Source organism: Oncorhynchus nerka, linkage group LG8, assembly GCF_034236695.1.
Source record: "Oncorhynchus nerka isolate Pitt River linkage group LG8, Oner_Uvic_2.0, whole genome shotgun sequence".
Classification (NCBI taxonomy): domain Eukaryota; kingdom Metazoa; phylum Chordata; class Actinopteri; order Salmoniformes; family Salmonidae; genus Oncorhynchus; species Oncorhynchus nerka.
Window position 1 is genome coordinate 9,440,878 of NC_088403.1, and position 14,789 is coordinate 9,455,666.

Consider the following 14,789-nt stretch of genomic DNA (forward strand, 5'->3'; position numbering starts at 1 on the left):
TGTTTCTCTGACTAGATGGAGGTTTGTTTCTCTGTAACTGACTAGATGGAGGTTTGTTTCTCTCTAACGGACTAGATGGAGGTTTGTTTCTCTGACTAGATGGAGGTTTGTTTCTCTGTAACTGACTAGATGGAGGTTTGTTTCTCTCTAACTGACTAGATGGAGGTTTGTTTCTCTAACTGACTAGATGGAGGTTTGTTTCTCTAACTGACTAGATGGAGGTTTGTTTCTCTAACTGACTAGATGGAGGTTTGTTTCTCTGTAACTGACTAGATGGAGGTTTGTTTCTCTAACTGACTAGATGGAGGTTTGTTTCTCTGACTAGATGGAGGTTTGTTTCTCTAACTGACTAGATGGAGGTTTGTTTCTCTAACTGACTAGATGGAGGTTTGTTTCTCTAACTGACTAGATGGAGGTTTGTTTCTCTAACTGACTAGATGGAGGTTTGTTTCTCTGACTAGATGGAGGTTTGTTTCTCTAACTGACTAGATGGAGGTTTGTTTCTCTGACTAGATGGAGGTTTGTTTCTCTGACTAGATGGAGGTTTGTTTCTCTGTAACTGACTAGATGGAGGTTTGTTTCTCTAACTGACTAGATGGAGGTTTGTTTCTCTGACTAGATGGAGGTTTGTTTCTCTGTAACTGACTAGATGGAGGTTTGTTTCTCTGTAACTGACTAGATGGAGGTTTGTTTCTCTAACTGACTAGATGGAGGTTTGTTTCTCTAACTGACTAGATGGAGGTTTGTTTCTCTAACTGACTAGATGGAGGTTTGTTTCTCTAACTGACTAGATGGAGGTTTGTTTCTCTAACTGACTAGATGGAGGTTTGTTTCTCTGACTAGATGGAGGTTTGTTTCTCTGACTGACTAGATGGAGGTTTGTTTCTCTGACTAGATGGAGGTTTGTTTCTCTAACTGACTAGATGGAGGTTTGTTTCTCTGTAACTGACTAGATGGAGGTTTGTTTCTCTGACTAGATGGAGGTTTGTTTCTCTAACTGACTAGATGGAGGTTTGTTTCTCTAACTGACTAGATGGAGGTTTGTTTCTCTGACTAGATGGAGGTTTGTTTCTCTGACTAGATGGAGGTTTGTTTCTCTGACTGACTAGATGGAGGTTTGTTTCTCTGACTGACTAGATGGAGGTTTGTTTCTCTGACTAGATGGAGGTTTGTTTCTCTGACTAGATGGAGGTTTGTTTCTCTGACTAGATGGAGGTTTGTTTCTCTGACTAGATGGAGGTTTGTTTCTCTGACTAGATGGAGGTTTGTTTCTCTAACTGACTAGATGGAGGTTTGTTTCTCTAACTGACTAGATGGAGGTTTGTTTCTCTAACTGACTAGATGGAGGTTTGTTTCTCTAACTGACTAGATGGAGGTTTGTTTCTCTGACTAGATGGAGGTTTGTTTCTCTAACTGACTAGATGGAGGTTTGTTTCTCTAACTGACTAGATGGAGGTTTGTTTCTCTAACTGACTAGATGGAGGTTTGTTTCTCTAACTGACTAGATGGAGGTTTGTTTCTCTAACTGACTAGATGGAGGTTTGTTTCTCTGACTAGATGGAGGTTTGTTTCTCTGACTAGATGGAGGTTTGTTTCTCTGACTAGATGGAGGTTTGTTTCTCTAACTGACTAGATGGAGGTTTGTTTCTCTCTAACTGACTAGATGGAGGTTTGTTTTCTCTGACTAGATGGAGGTTTGTTTCTCTAACTGACTAGATGGAGGTTTGTTTCTCTAACTGACTAGATGGAGGTTTGTTTCTCTAACTGACTAGATGGAGGTTTGTTTCTCTAACTGACTAGATGGAGGTTTGTTTCTCTGACTAGATGGAGGTTTGTTTCTCTAACTGACTAGATGGAGGTTTGTTTCTCTGTAACTGACTAGATGGAGGTTTGTTTCTCTAACTGACTAGATGGAGGTTTGTTTCTCTAACTGACTAGATGGAGGTTTGTTTCTCTAACTGACTAGATGGAGGTTTGTTTCTCTGACTAGATGGAGGTTTGTTTCTCTGACTAGATGGAGGTTTGTTTCTCTAACTGACTAGATGGAGGTTTGTTTCTCTGACTAGATGGAGGTTTGTTTCTCTGACTAGATGGAGGTTTGTTTCTCTGACTAGATGGAGGTTTGTTTCTCTAACTGACTAGATGGAGGTTTGTTTCTCTAACTGACTAGATGGAGGTTTGTTTCTCTGACTAGATGGAGGTTTGTTTCTCTCTAACTGACTAGATGGAGGTTTGTTTCTCTGACTAGATGGAGGTTTGTTTCTCTAACTGACTAGATGGAGGTTTGTTTCTCTAACTGACTAGATGGAGGTTTGTTTCTCTAACTGACTAGATGGAGGTTTGTTTCTCTAACTGACTAGATGGAGGTTTGTTTCTCTAACTGACTAGATGGAGGTTTGTTTCTCTAACTGACTAGATGGAGGTTTGTTTCTCTAACTGACTAGATGGAGGTTTGTTTCTCTAACTGACTAGATGGAGGTTTGTTTCTCTAACTGACTAGATGGAGGTTTGTTTCTCTGACTAGATGGAGGTTTGTTTCTCTGACTAGATGGAGGTTTGTTTCTCTAACTGACTAGATGGAGGTTTGTTTCTCTGACTAGATGGAGGTTTGTTTCTCTGACTAGATGGAGGTTTGTTTCTCTAACTGACTAGATGGAGGTTTGTTTCTCTAACTGACTAGATGGAGGTTTGTTTCTCTAACTGACTAGATGGAGGTTTGTTTCTCTAACTGACTAGATGGAGGTTTGTTTCTCTGACTAGATGGAGGTTTGTTTCTCTAACTGACTAGATGGAGGTTTGTTTCTCTAACTGACTAGATGGAGGTTTGTTTCTCTGACTAGATGGAGGTTTGTTTCTCTGACTAGATGGAGGTTTGTTTCTCTAACTGACTAGATGGAGGTTTGTTTCTCTAACTGACTAGATGGAGGTTTGTTTCTCTGACTAGATGGAGGTTTGTTTCTCTCTAACTGACTAGATGGAGGTTTGTTTCTCTAACTGACTAGATGGAGGTTTGTTTCTCTAACTGACTAGATGGAGGTTTGTTTCTCTCTAACTGACTAGATGGAGGTTTGTCTGACTAGATGGAGGTTTGTTTCTCTCTAACTGACTGACTAGATGGAGGTTTGTTTCTCTAACTGACTAGATGGAGGTTTGTTTCTCTAACTGACTAGATGGAGGTTTGTTTCTCTAACTGACTAGATGGAGGTTTGTTTCTCTAACTGACTAGATGGAGGTTTGTTTCTCTGACTAGATGGAGGTTTGTTTCTCTAACTGACTAGATGGAGGTTTGTTTCTCTAACTGACTAGATGGAGGTTTGTTTCTCTAACTGACTAGATGGAGGTTTGTTTCTCTGACTAGATGGAGGTTTGTTTCTCTAACTGACTAGATGGAGGTTTGTTTCTCTAACTGACTAGATGGAGGTTTGTTTCTTTGTAACTGACTAGATGGAGGTTTGTTTCTCTGTAACTGACTAGATGGAGGTTTGTTTCTCTAACTGACTAGATGGAGGTTTGTTTCTCTGACTAGATGGAGGTTTGTTTCTCTGACTAGATGGAGGTTTGTTTCTCTAACTGACTAGATGGAGGTTTGTTTCTCTGTAACTGACTAGATGGAGGTTTGTTTCTCTAACTGACTAGATGGAGGTTTGTTTCTCTAACTGACTAGATGGAGGTTTGTTTCTCTAACTGACTAGATGGAGGTTTGTTTCTCTAACTGACTAGATGGAGGTTTGTTTCTCTAACTGACTAGATGGAGGTTTGTTTCTCTAACGGACTAGATGGAGGTTTGTTTCTCTAACGGACTAGATGGAGGTTTGTTTCTCTAACGGACTAGATGGAGGTTTGTTTCTCTAACTGACTAGATGGAGGTTTGTTTCTCTGTAACTGACTAGATGGAGGTTTGTTTCTCTGACTAGATGGAGGTTTGTTTCTCTAACTGACTAGATGGAGGTTTGTTTCTCTAACTGACTAGATGGAGGTTTGTTTCTCTAACTGACTAGATGGAGGTTTGTTTCTCTAACTGACTAGATGGAGGTTTGTTTCTCTGACTAGATGGAGGTTTGTTTCTCTGACTAGATGGAGGTTTGTTTCTCTGACTAGATGGAGGTTTGTTTCTCTAACTGACTAGATGGAGGTTTGTTTCTCTAACTGACTAGATGGAGGTTTGTTTCTCTAACTGACTAGATGGAGGTTTGTTTCTCTAACTGACTAGATGGAGGTTTGTTTCTCTAACTGACTAGATGGAGGTTTGTTTCTCTAACTGACTAGATGGAGGTTTGTTTCTCTAACTGACTAGATGGAGGTTTGTTTCTCTAACTGACTAGATGGAGGTTTGTTTCTCTAACTGACTAGATGGAGGTTTGTTTCTCTAACTGACTAGATGGAGGTTTGTTTCTCTAACTGACTAGATGGAGGTTTGTTTCTCTAACTGACTAGATGGAGGTTTGTTTCTCTAACTGACTAGATGGAGGTTTGTTTCTCTGACTAGATGGAGGTTTGTTTCTCTAACTGACTAGATGGAGGTTTGTTTCTCTAACTGACTAGATGGAGGTTTGTTTCTCTAACTGACTAGATGGAGGTTTGTTTCTCTAACTGACTAGATGGAGGTTTGTTTCTCTAACTGACTAGATGGAGGTTTGTTTCTCTAACTGACTAGATGGAGGTTTGTTTCTCTAACTGACTAGATGGAGGTTTGTTTCTCTGACTAGATGGAGGTTTGTTTCTCTAACTGACTAGATGGAGGTTTGTTTCTCTGTAACTGACTAGATGGAGGTTTGTTTCTCTAACTGACTAGATGGAGGTTTGTTTCTCTGACTAGATGGAGGTTTGTTTCTCTAACTGACTAGATGGAGGTTTGTTTCTCTAACTGACTAGATGGAGGTTTGTTTCTCTAACTGACTAGATGGAGGTTTGTTTCTCTAACTGACTAGATGGAGGTTTGTTTCTCTAACTGACTAGATGGAGGTTTGTTTCTCTGTAACTGACTAGATGGAGGTTTGTCTCTGACTAGATGGAGGTTTGTTTCTCTAACTGACTAGATGGAGGTTTGTTTCTGACTAGATGGAGGTTTGTTTCTCTGTAACTGACTAGATGGAGGTTTGTTTCTCTGTAACTGACTAGATGGAGGTTTGTCTCTGACTAGATGGAGGTTTGTTTCTCTAACTGACTAGATGGAGGTTTGTTTCTCTAACTGACTAGATGGAGGTTTGTTTCTCTAACTGACTAGATGGAGGTTTGTTTCTCTAACTGACTAGATGGAGGTTTGTTTCTCTAACTGACTAGATGGAGGTTTGTTTCTCTAACTGACTAGATGGAGGTTTGTTTCTCGGACTAGATGACTAGATGGAGGTTTGTTTCTCTCTAACTGACTAGATGGAGGTTTGTTTCTCTAACTGACTAGATGGAGGTTTGTTTCTCTAACTGACTAGATGGAGGTTTGTTTCTCTAACTGACTAGATGGAGGTTTGTTTCTCTGTAACTGACTAGATGGAGGTTTGTTTCTCTAACTGACTAGATGGAGGTTTGTTTCTCTAACTGACTAGATGGAGGTTTGTTTCTCTAACTGACTAGATGGAGGTTTGTTTCTCTAACTGACTAGATGGAGGTTTGTTTCTCTAACTGACTAGATGGAGGTTTGTTTCTCTAACTGACTAGATGGAGGTTTGTTTCTCTAACTGACTAGATGGAGGTTTGTTTCTCTAACTGACTAGATGGAGGTTTGTTTCTCTAACTGACTAGATGGAGGTTTGTTTCTCTAACTGACTAGATGGAGGTTTGTTTCTCTAACTGACTAGATGGAGGTTTGTTTCTCTCTAACGGACTAGATGGAGGTTTGTTTCTCTAACTGACTAGATGGAGGTTTGTTTCTCTAACTGACTAGATGGAGGTTTGTTTCTCTGACTAGATGGAGGTTTGTTTCTCTGTAACTGACTAGATGGAGGTTTGTTTCTCTAACTGACTAGATGGAGGTTTGTTTCTCTAACTGACTAGATGGAGGTTTGTTTCTCTAACTGACTAGATGGAGGTTTGTTTCTCTAACTGACTAGATGGAGGTTTGTTTCTCTAACTGACTAGATGGAGGTTTGTTTCTCTAACTGACTAGATGGAGGTTTGTCTCTGACTAGATGGAGGTTTGTTTCTCTAACTGACTAGATGGAGGTTTGTTTCTCTAACTGACTAGATGGAGGTTTGTTTCTCTGACTGACTAGATGGAGGTTTGTTTCTCTAACTGACTAGATGGAGGTTTGTTTCTCTAACTGACTAGATGGAGGTTTGTTTCTCTCTAACTGACTAGATGGAGGTTTGTTTCTCTGACTAGATGGAGGTTTGTTTCTCTGACTAGATGGAGGTTTGTTTCTCTAACTGACTAGATGGAGGTTTGTTTCTCTCTAACTGACTAGATGGAGGTTTGTTTCTCTGACTAGATGGAACTGACTAGATGGAGGTTTGTTTCTCTGACTAGATGGAGGTTTGTTTCTCTAACTGACTAGATGGAGGTTTGTTTCTCTAACTGACTAGATGGAGGTTTGTTTCTCTAACTGACTAGATGGAGGTTTGTTTCTCTGACTAGATGGAGGTTTGTTTCTCTGACTAGATGGAGGTTTGTTTCTCTAACTGACTAGATGGAGGTTTGTTTCTCTAACTGACTAGATGGAGGTTTGTTTCTCTAACTGACTAGATGGAGGTTTGTTTCTCTAACTGACTAGATGGAGGTTTGTTTCTCTAACTGACTAGATGGAGGTTTGTTTCTCTAACTGACTAGATGGAGGTTTGTTTCTCTAACTGACTAGATGGAGGTTTGTTTCTCTAACGGACTAGATGGAGGTTTGTTTCTCTCTAACTGACTAGATGGAGGTTTGTTTCTCTAACTGACTAGATGGAGGTTTGTTTCTTTGACTAGATGGAGGTTTGTTTCTCTAACTGACTAGATGGAGGTTTGTTTCTCTAACTGACTAGATGGAGGTTTGTTTCTCTCTAACTGACTAGATGGAGGTTTGTTTCTCTGACTAGATGGAGGTTTGTTTCTCTGACTAGATGGAGGTTTGTTTCTCTGACTAGATGGAGGTTTGTTTCTCTGACTAGATGGAGGTTTGTTTCTCTAACTGACTAGATGGAGGTTTGTTTCTCTAACTGACTAGATGGAGGTTTGTTTCTCTAACTGACTAGATGGAGGTTTGTTTCTCTAACTGACTAGATGGAGGTTTGTTTCTCTAACTGACTAGATGGAGGTTTGTTTCTCTAACTGACTAGATGGAGGTTTGTTTCTCTAACTGACTAGATGGAGGTTTGTTTCTCTAACTGACTAGATGGAGGTTTGTTTCTCTAACTGACTAGATGGAGGTTTGTTTCTCTAACTGACTAGATGGAGGTTTGTTTCTCTAACTGACTAGATGGAGGTTTGTTTCTCTAACTGACTAGATGGAGGTTTGTTTCTCTAACTGACTAGATGGAGGTTTGTTTTCTCTAACTGACTAGATGGAGGTTTGTTTCTTAACTGACTAGATGGAGGTTTGTTTCTCTAACTGACTAGATGGAGGTTTGTTTCTCTAACTGACTAGATGGAGGTTTGTTTCTCTAACTGACTAGATGGAGGTTTGTTTCTCTGACTAGATGGACTGACTAGATGGAGGTTTGTTTTCTAACTGACTAGATGGAGGTTTGTTTTCTCTGACTAGATGGAGGTTTGTTTCTCTAACTGACTAGATGGAGGTTTGTTTCTCTGACTAGATGGAGGTTTGTTTCTCTAACTGACTAGATGGAGGTTTGTTTCTCTAACTGACTAGATGGAGGTTTGTTTCTCTAACTGACTAGATGGAGGTTTGTTTCTCTAACTGACTAGATGGAGGTTTGTTTCTCTAACTGACTAGATGGAGGTTTGTTTCTCTAACTGACTAGATGGAGGTTTGTTTCTCTAACTGACTAGATGGAGGTTTGTTTCTCTAACTGACTAGATGGAGGTTTGTTTCTCTGACTAGAACTGACTAGATGGAGGTTTGTTTCTCTAACTGACTAGATGGAGGTTTGTTTCTCTGACTAGATGGAGGTTTGTTTCTCTGACTAGATGGAGGTTTGTTTCTCTGACTAGATGGAGGTTTGTTTCTCTAACTGACTAGATGGAGGTTTGTTTCTCTAACTGACTAGATGGAGGTTTGTTTCTCTAACTGACTAGATGGAGGTTTGTTTCTCTAACTGACTAGATGGAGGTTTGTTTCTCTAACTGACTAGATGGAGGTTTGTTTCTCTAACTGACTAGATGGAGGTTTGTTTCTCTAACTGACTAGATGGAGGTTTGTTTTCTCTAACTGACTAGATGGAGGTTTGTTTCTCTAACTGACTAGATGGAGGTTTGTTTCTCTAACTGACTAGATGGAGGTTTGTTTCTCTAACTGACTAGATGGAGGTTTGTTTCTCTGACTAGATGGAGGTTTGTTTCTAACTGACTAGATGGAGGTTTGTTTCTCTAACTGACTAGATGGAGGTTTGTTTCTCTAACTGACTAGATGGAGGTTTGTTTCTCTAACTGACTAGATGGAGGTTTGTTTCTCTAACTGACTAGATGGAGGTTTGTTTCTCTAACTGACTAGATGGAGGTTTGTTTCTCTCTAACTGACTAGATGGAGGTTTGTTTCTCTAACTGACTAGATGGAGGTTTGTTTTCTAACTGACTAGATGGAGGTTTGTTTCTCTAACTGACTAGATGGAGGTTTGTTTCTCTAACTGACTAGATGGAGGTTTGTTTCTCTAACTGACTAGATGGAGGTTTGTTTCTCTAACTGACTAGATGGAGGTTTGTTTCTCTAACTGACTAGATGGAGGTTTGTTTCTCTAACTGACTAGATGGAGGTTTGTTTCTCTAACTGACTAGATGGACTGACTAGATGGAGGTTTGTTTCTCTAACTGACTAGATGGAGGTTTGTTTCTCTAACTGACTAGATGGAGGTTTGTTTCTCTAACTGACTAGATGGAGGTTTGTTTCTCTAACTGACTAGATGGAGGTTTGTTTCTCTAACTGACTAGATGGAGGTTTGTTTTCTCTAACTGACTAGATGGAGGTTTGTTTTCTAACTGACTAGATGGAGGTTTGTTTCTCTGACTAGATGGAGGTTTGTTTCTCTAACTGACTAGATGGAGGTTTGTTTCTCTAACTGACTAGATGGAGGTTTGTTTCTCTGACTAGATGGAGGTTTGTTTCTCTAACTGACTAGATGGAGGTTTGTTTCTCTGACTAGATGGAGGTTTGTTTCTCTGACTAGATGGAGGTTTGTTTCTCTAACTGACTAGATGGAGGTTTGTTTCTCTAACTGACTAGATGGAGGTTTGTTTTCTCTAACTGACTAGATGGAGGTTTGTTTTCTCTGACTAGATGGAGGTTTGTTTCTCTAACTGACTAGATGGAGGTTTGTTTCTCTAACTGACTAGATGGAGGTTTGTTTCTCTAACTGACTAGATGGAGGTTTGTTTCTCTAACTGACTAGATGGAGGTTTGTTTCTCTAACTGACTAGATGGAGGTTTGTTTCTCTAACTGACTAGATGGAGGTTTGTTTCTCTAACTGACTAGATGGAGGTTTGTTTTCTAACTGACTAGATGGAGGTTTGTTTCTCTAACTGACTAGATGGAGGTTTGTTTCTCTAACTGACTAGATGGAGGTTTGTTTCTCTAACTGACTAGATGGAGGTTTGTTTCTCTAACTGACTAGATGGAGGTTTGTTTCTCTAACTGACTAGATGGAGGTTTGTTTCTCTAACTGACTAGATGGAGGTTTGTTTCTAACTGACTAGATGGAGGTTTGTTTTCTAACTGACTAGATGGAGGTTTGTTTCTTGACTAGATGGAGGTTTGTTTCTCTGACTAGATGGAGGTTTGTTTCTCTAACTGACTAGATGGAGGTTTGTTTCTCTAACTGACTAGATGGAGGTTTGTTTCTCTAACTGACTAGATGGAGGTTTGTTTCTCTAACTGACTAGATGGAGGTTTGTTTCTCTAACTGACTAGATGGAGGTTTGTTTCTCTAACTGACTAGATGGAGGTTTGTTTCTCTAACTGACTAGATGGAGGTTTGTTTCTCTAACTGACTAGATGGAGGTTTGTTTCTCTAACTGACTAGATGGAGGTTTGTTTCTCTAACTGACTAGATGGAGGTTTGTTTCTCTAACTGACTAGATGGAGGTTTGTTTCTCTAACTGACTAGATGGAGGTTTGTTTCTCTAACTGACTAGATGGAGGTTTGTTTCTCTAACTGACTAGATGGAGGTTTGTTTCTCTGACTAGATGGAGGTTTGTTTCTCTAACTGACTAGATGGAGGTTTGTTTCTCTAACTGACTAGATGGAGGTTTGTTTCTCTAACTGACTAGATGGAGGTTTGTTTCTCTGACTAGATGGAGGTTTGTTTTTCTCTGACTAGATGGAGGTTTGTTTCTCTGACTAGATGGAGGTTTGTTTTCTAACTGACTAGATGGAGGTTTGTTTCTCTAACTGACTAGATGGAGGTTTGTTTCTCTGACTAGATGGAGGTTTGTTTCTCTGACTAGATGGAGGTTTGTTTCTCTAACTGACTAGATGGAGGTTTGTTTCTCTAACTGACTAGATGGAGGTTTGTTTCTCTAACTGACTAGATGGAGGTTTGTTTCTCTAACTGACTAGATGGAGGTTTGTTTCTCTAACTGACTAGATGGAGGTTTGTTTCTCTAACTGACTAGATGGAGGTTTGTTTCTCTAACTGACTAGATGGAGGTTTGTTTCTCTAACTGACTAGATGGAGGTTTGTTTCTCTAACTGACTAGATGGAGGTTTGTTTCTCTAACTGACTAGATGGAGGTTTGTTTCTAACTGACTAGATGGAGGTTTGTTTCTCTGACTAGATGGAGGTTTGTTTCTCTCTAACTAGATGGAGGTTTGTTTCTCTAACTGACTAGATGGAGGTTTGTTTCTCTAACTGACTAGATGGAGGTTTGTTTCTCTAACTGACTAGATGGAGGTTTGTTTCTCTAACTGACTAGATGGAGGTTTGTTTTCTAACTGACTAGATGGAGGTTTGTTTCTCTAACTGACTAGATGGAGGTTTGTTTCTCTAACTGACTAGATGGAGGTTTGTTTCTCTAACTGACTAGATGGAGGTTTGTTTCTCTAACTGACTAGATGGAGGTTTGTTTTCTAACTGACTAGATGGAGGTTTGTTTCTCTAACTGACTAGATGGAGGTTTGTTTCTCTAACTGACTAGATGGAGGTTTGTTTCTCTGACTAGATGGAGGTTTGTTTCTCTGACTAGATGGAGGTTTGTTTCTCTAACTGACTAGATGGAGGTTTGTTTCTCTAACTGACTAGATGGAGGTTTGTTTCTCTAACTGACTAGATGGAGGTTTGTTTCTAACTGACTAGATGGAGGTTTGTTTCTCTGACTAGATGGAGGTTTGTTTCTCTAACTGACTAGATGGAGGTTTGTTTTTCTCTGACTAGATGGACTGACTAGATGGAGGTTTGTTTCTCTAACTGACTAGATGGAGGTTTGTTTTCTAACTGACTAGATGGAGGTTTGTTTCTCTAACTGACTAGATGGAGGTTTGTTTCTCTAACTGACTAGATGGAGGTTTGTTTCTCTAACTGACTAGATGGAGGTTTGTTTCTCTAACTGACTAGATGGAGGTTTGTTTCTCTAACTGACTAGATGGAGGTTTGTTTCTCTAACTGACTAGATGGAGGTTTGTTTCTCTAACTGACTAGATGGAGGTTTGTTTCTCTAACTGACTAGATGGAGGTTTGTTTTCTCTGACTAGATGGAGGTTTGTTTCTCTGACTAGATGGAGGTTTGTTTTCTCTGACTAGATGGACTGACTAGATGGAGGTTTGTTTCTCTGACTAGATGGAGGTTTGTTTCTCTGACTAGATGGAGGTTTGTTTTCTAACTGACTAGATGGAGGTTTGTTTTCTAACTGACTAGATGGAGGTTTGTTTTCTAACTGACTAGATGGAGGTTTGTTTCTCTGACTAGATGGAGGTTTGTTTCTCTCTAACTGACTAGATGGAGGTTTGTTTCTCTCTAACTGACTAGATGGAGGTTTGTTTCTCTCTAACTGACTAGATGGAGGTTTGTTTCTCTAACTGACTAGATGGAGGTTTGTTTCTCTAACTGACTAGATGGAGGTTTGTTTCTCTGACTAGATGGAGGTTTGTTTCTCTGTAACTGACTAGATGGAGGTTTGTTTCTCTAACTGACTAGATGGAGGTTTGTTTCTCTAACTGACTAGATGGAGGTTTGTTTCTCTAACTGACTAGATGGAGGTTTGTTTCTCTAACTGACTAGATGGAGGTTTGTTTCTCTAACTGACTAGATGGAGGTTTGTTTCTCTAACTGACTAGATGGAGGTTTGTTTCTCTAACTGACTAGATGGAGGTTTGTTTCTCTAACTGACTAGATGGAGGTTTGTTTCTAACTGACTAGATGGAGGTTTGTTTCTCTAACTGACTAGATGGAGGTTTGTTTCTGACTGACTAGATGGAGGTTTGTTTCTCTAACTGACTAGATGGAGGTTTGTTTCTCTAACTGACTAGATGGAGGTTTGTTTCTCTGTAACTGACTAGATGGAGGTTTGTTTCTCTAACTGACTAGATGGAGGTTTGTTTCTCTGACTAGATGGAGGTTTGTTTCTCTAACTGACTAGATGGAGGTTTGTTTCTCTAACTGACTAGATGGAGGTTTGTTTCTCTAACTGACTAGATGGAGGTTTGTTTCTCTAACTGACTAGATGGAGGTTTGTTTCTCTAACTGACTAGATGGAGGTTTGTTTCTCTAACTGACTAGATGGAGGTTTGTTTCTCTAACTGACTAGATGGAGGTTTGTTTCTCTAACTGACTAGATGGAGGTTTGTTTCTCTAACTGACTAGATGGAGGTTTGTTTCTCTAACTGACTAGATGGAGGTTTGTTTCTCTAACTGACTAGATGGAGGTTTGTTTCTCTAACTGACTAGATGGAGGTTTGTTTCTCTAACTGACTAGATGGAGGTTTGTTTCTCTCTAACTGACTAGATGGAGGTTTGTTTCTCTAACTGACTAGATGGAGGTTTGTTTCTCTAACTGACTAGATGGAGGTTTGTTTCTCTAACTGACTAGATGGAGGTTTGTTTCTCTAACTGACTAGATGGAGGTTTGTTTCTCTGTAACTGACTAGATGGAGGTTTGTCTCTGACTAGATGGAGGTTTGTTTCTGACTAGATGGAGGTTTGTTTCTCTAACTGACTAGATGGAGGTTTGTTTCTCTAACTGACTAGATGGAGGTTTGTTTCTCTAACTGACTAGATGGAGGTTTGTTTCTCTAACTGACTAGATGGAGGTTTGTTTCTCTAACTGACTAGATGGAGGTTTGTTTCTCTAACTGACTAGATGGAGGTTTGTTTTCTCTAACTGACTAGATGGAGGTTTGTTTCTCTAACTGACTAGATGGAGGTTTGTTTCTCTAACTGACTAGATGGAGGTTTGTTTCTCTAACTGACTAGATGGAGGTTTGTTTCTCTAACTGACTAGATGGAGGTTTGTTTCTCTAACTGACTAGATGGAGGTTTGTTTCTCTAACTGACTAGATGGAGGTTTGTTTCTCTAACTGACTAGATGGAGGTTTGTTTTCTAACTGACTAGATGGAGGTTTGTTTCTCTAACTGACTAGATGGAGGTTTGTTTCTCTAACTGACTAGATGGAGGTTTGTTTCTCTAACTGACTAGATGGAGGTTTGTTTCTCTAACTGACTAGATGGAGGTTTGTTTCTCTAACTGACTAGATGGAGGTTTGTTTCTCTGACTAGATGGAGGTTTGTTTCTCTAACTGACTAGATGGAGGTTTGTTTCTCTAACTGACTAGATGGAGGTTTGTTTCTCTAACTGACTAGATGGAGGTTTGTTTCTCTAACTGACTAGATGGAGGTTTGTTTCTCTAACTGACTAGATGGAGGTTTGTTTCTCTAACTGACTAGATGGAGGTTTGTTTCTCTAACTGACTAGATGGAGGTTTGTTTCTCTGACTAGATGGAGGTTTGTTTTCTCTGACTAGATGGAGGTTTGTTTCTGACTAGATGGAGGTTTGTTTCTAACTGACTAGATGGAGGTTTGTTTTTAACTGACTAGATGGAGGTTTGTTTCTCTAACTGACTAGATGGAGGTTTGTTTCTCTAACTGACTAGATGGAGGTTTGTTTTCTCTAACTGACTAGATGGAGGTTTGTTTCTCTAACTGACTAGATGGAGGTTTGTTTCTCTAACTGACTAGATGGAGGTTTGTTTCTCTGTAACTGACTAGATGGAGGTTTGTTTCTCTAACTGACTAGATGGAGGTTTGTTTCTCTAACTGACTAGATGGAGGTTTGTTTCTCTAACTGACTAGATGGAGGTTTGTTTCTCTAACTGACTAGATGGAGGTTTGTTTCTCTAACTGACTAGATGGAGGTTTGTTTCTCTAACTGACTAGATGGAGGTTTGTTTCTCTAACTGACTAGATGGAGGTTTGTTTCTCTAACTGACTAGATGGAGGTTTGTTTCTCTAACTGACTAGATGGAGGTTTGTTTCTCTAACTGACTAGATGGAGGTTTGTTTCTCTAACTGACTAGATGGAGGTTTGTTTCTCTAACTGACTAGATGGAGGTTTGTTTCTCTGTAACTGACTAGATGGAGGTTTGTTTCTCTAACTGACTAGATGGAGGTTTGTTTCTCTCTAACTGACTAGATGGAGGTTTGTCTGACTAGATGGAGGTTTGTTTCTCTAACTGACTAGATGGAGGTTTGTTTCTCTAACTGACTAGATGGA

At 39.8% G+C, this 14,789-nt stretch overlaps 1 protein-coding gene across 3 annotated transcripts in view; it reads left to right on the forward strand.

Moving 5' to 3' along the window:
• The window catches only part of LOC115120619 (CCR4-NOT transcription complex subunit 2-like), a 142,395-nt gene that overhangs the window by 72,908 nt on the left and 54,698 nt on the right, over positions 1-14,789 (forward strand). The window lies entirely within an intron of this gene.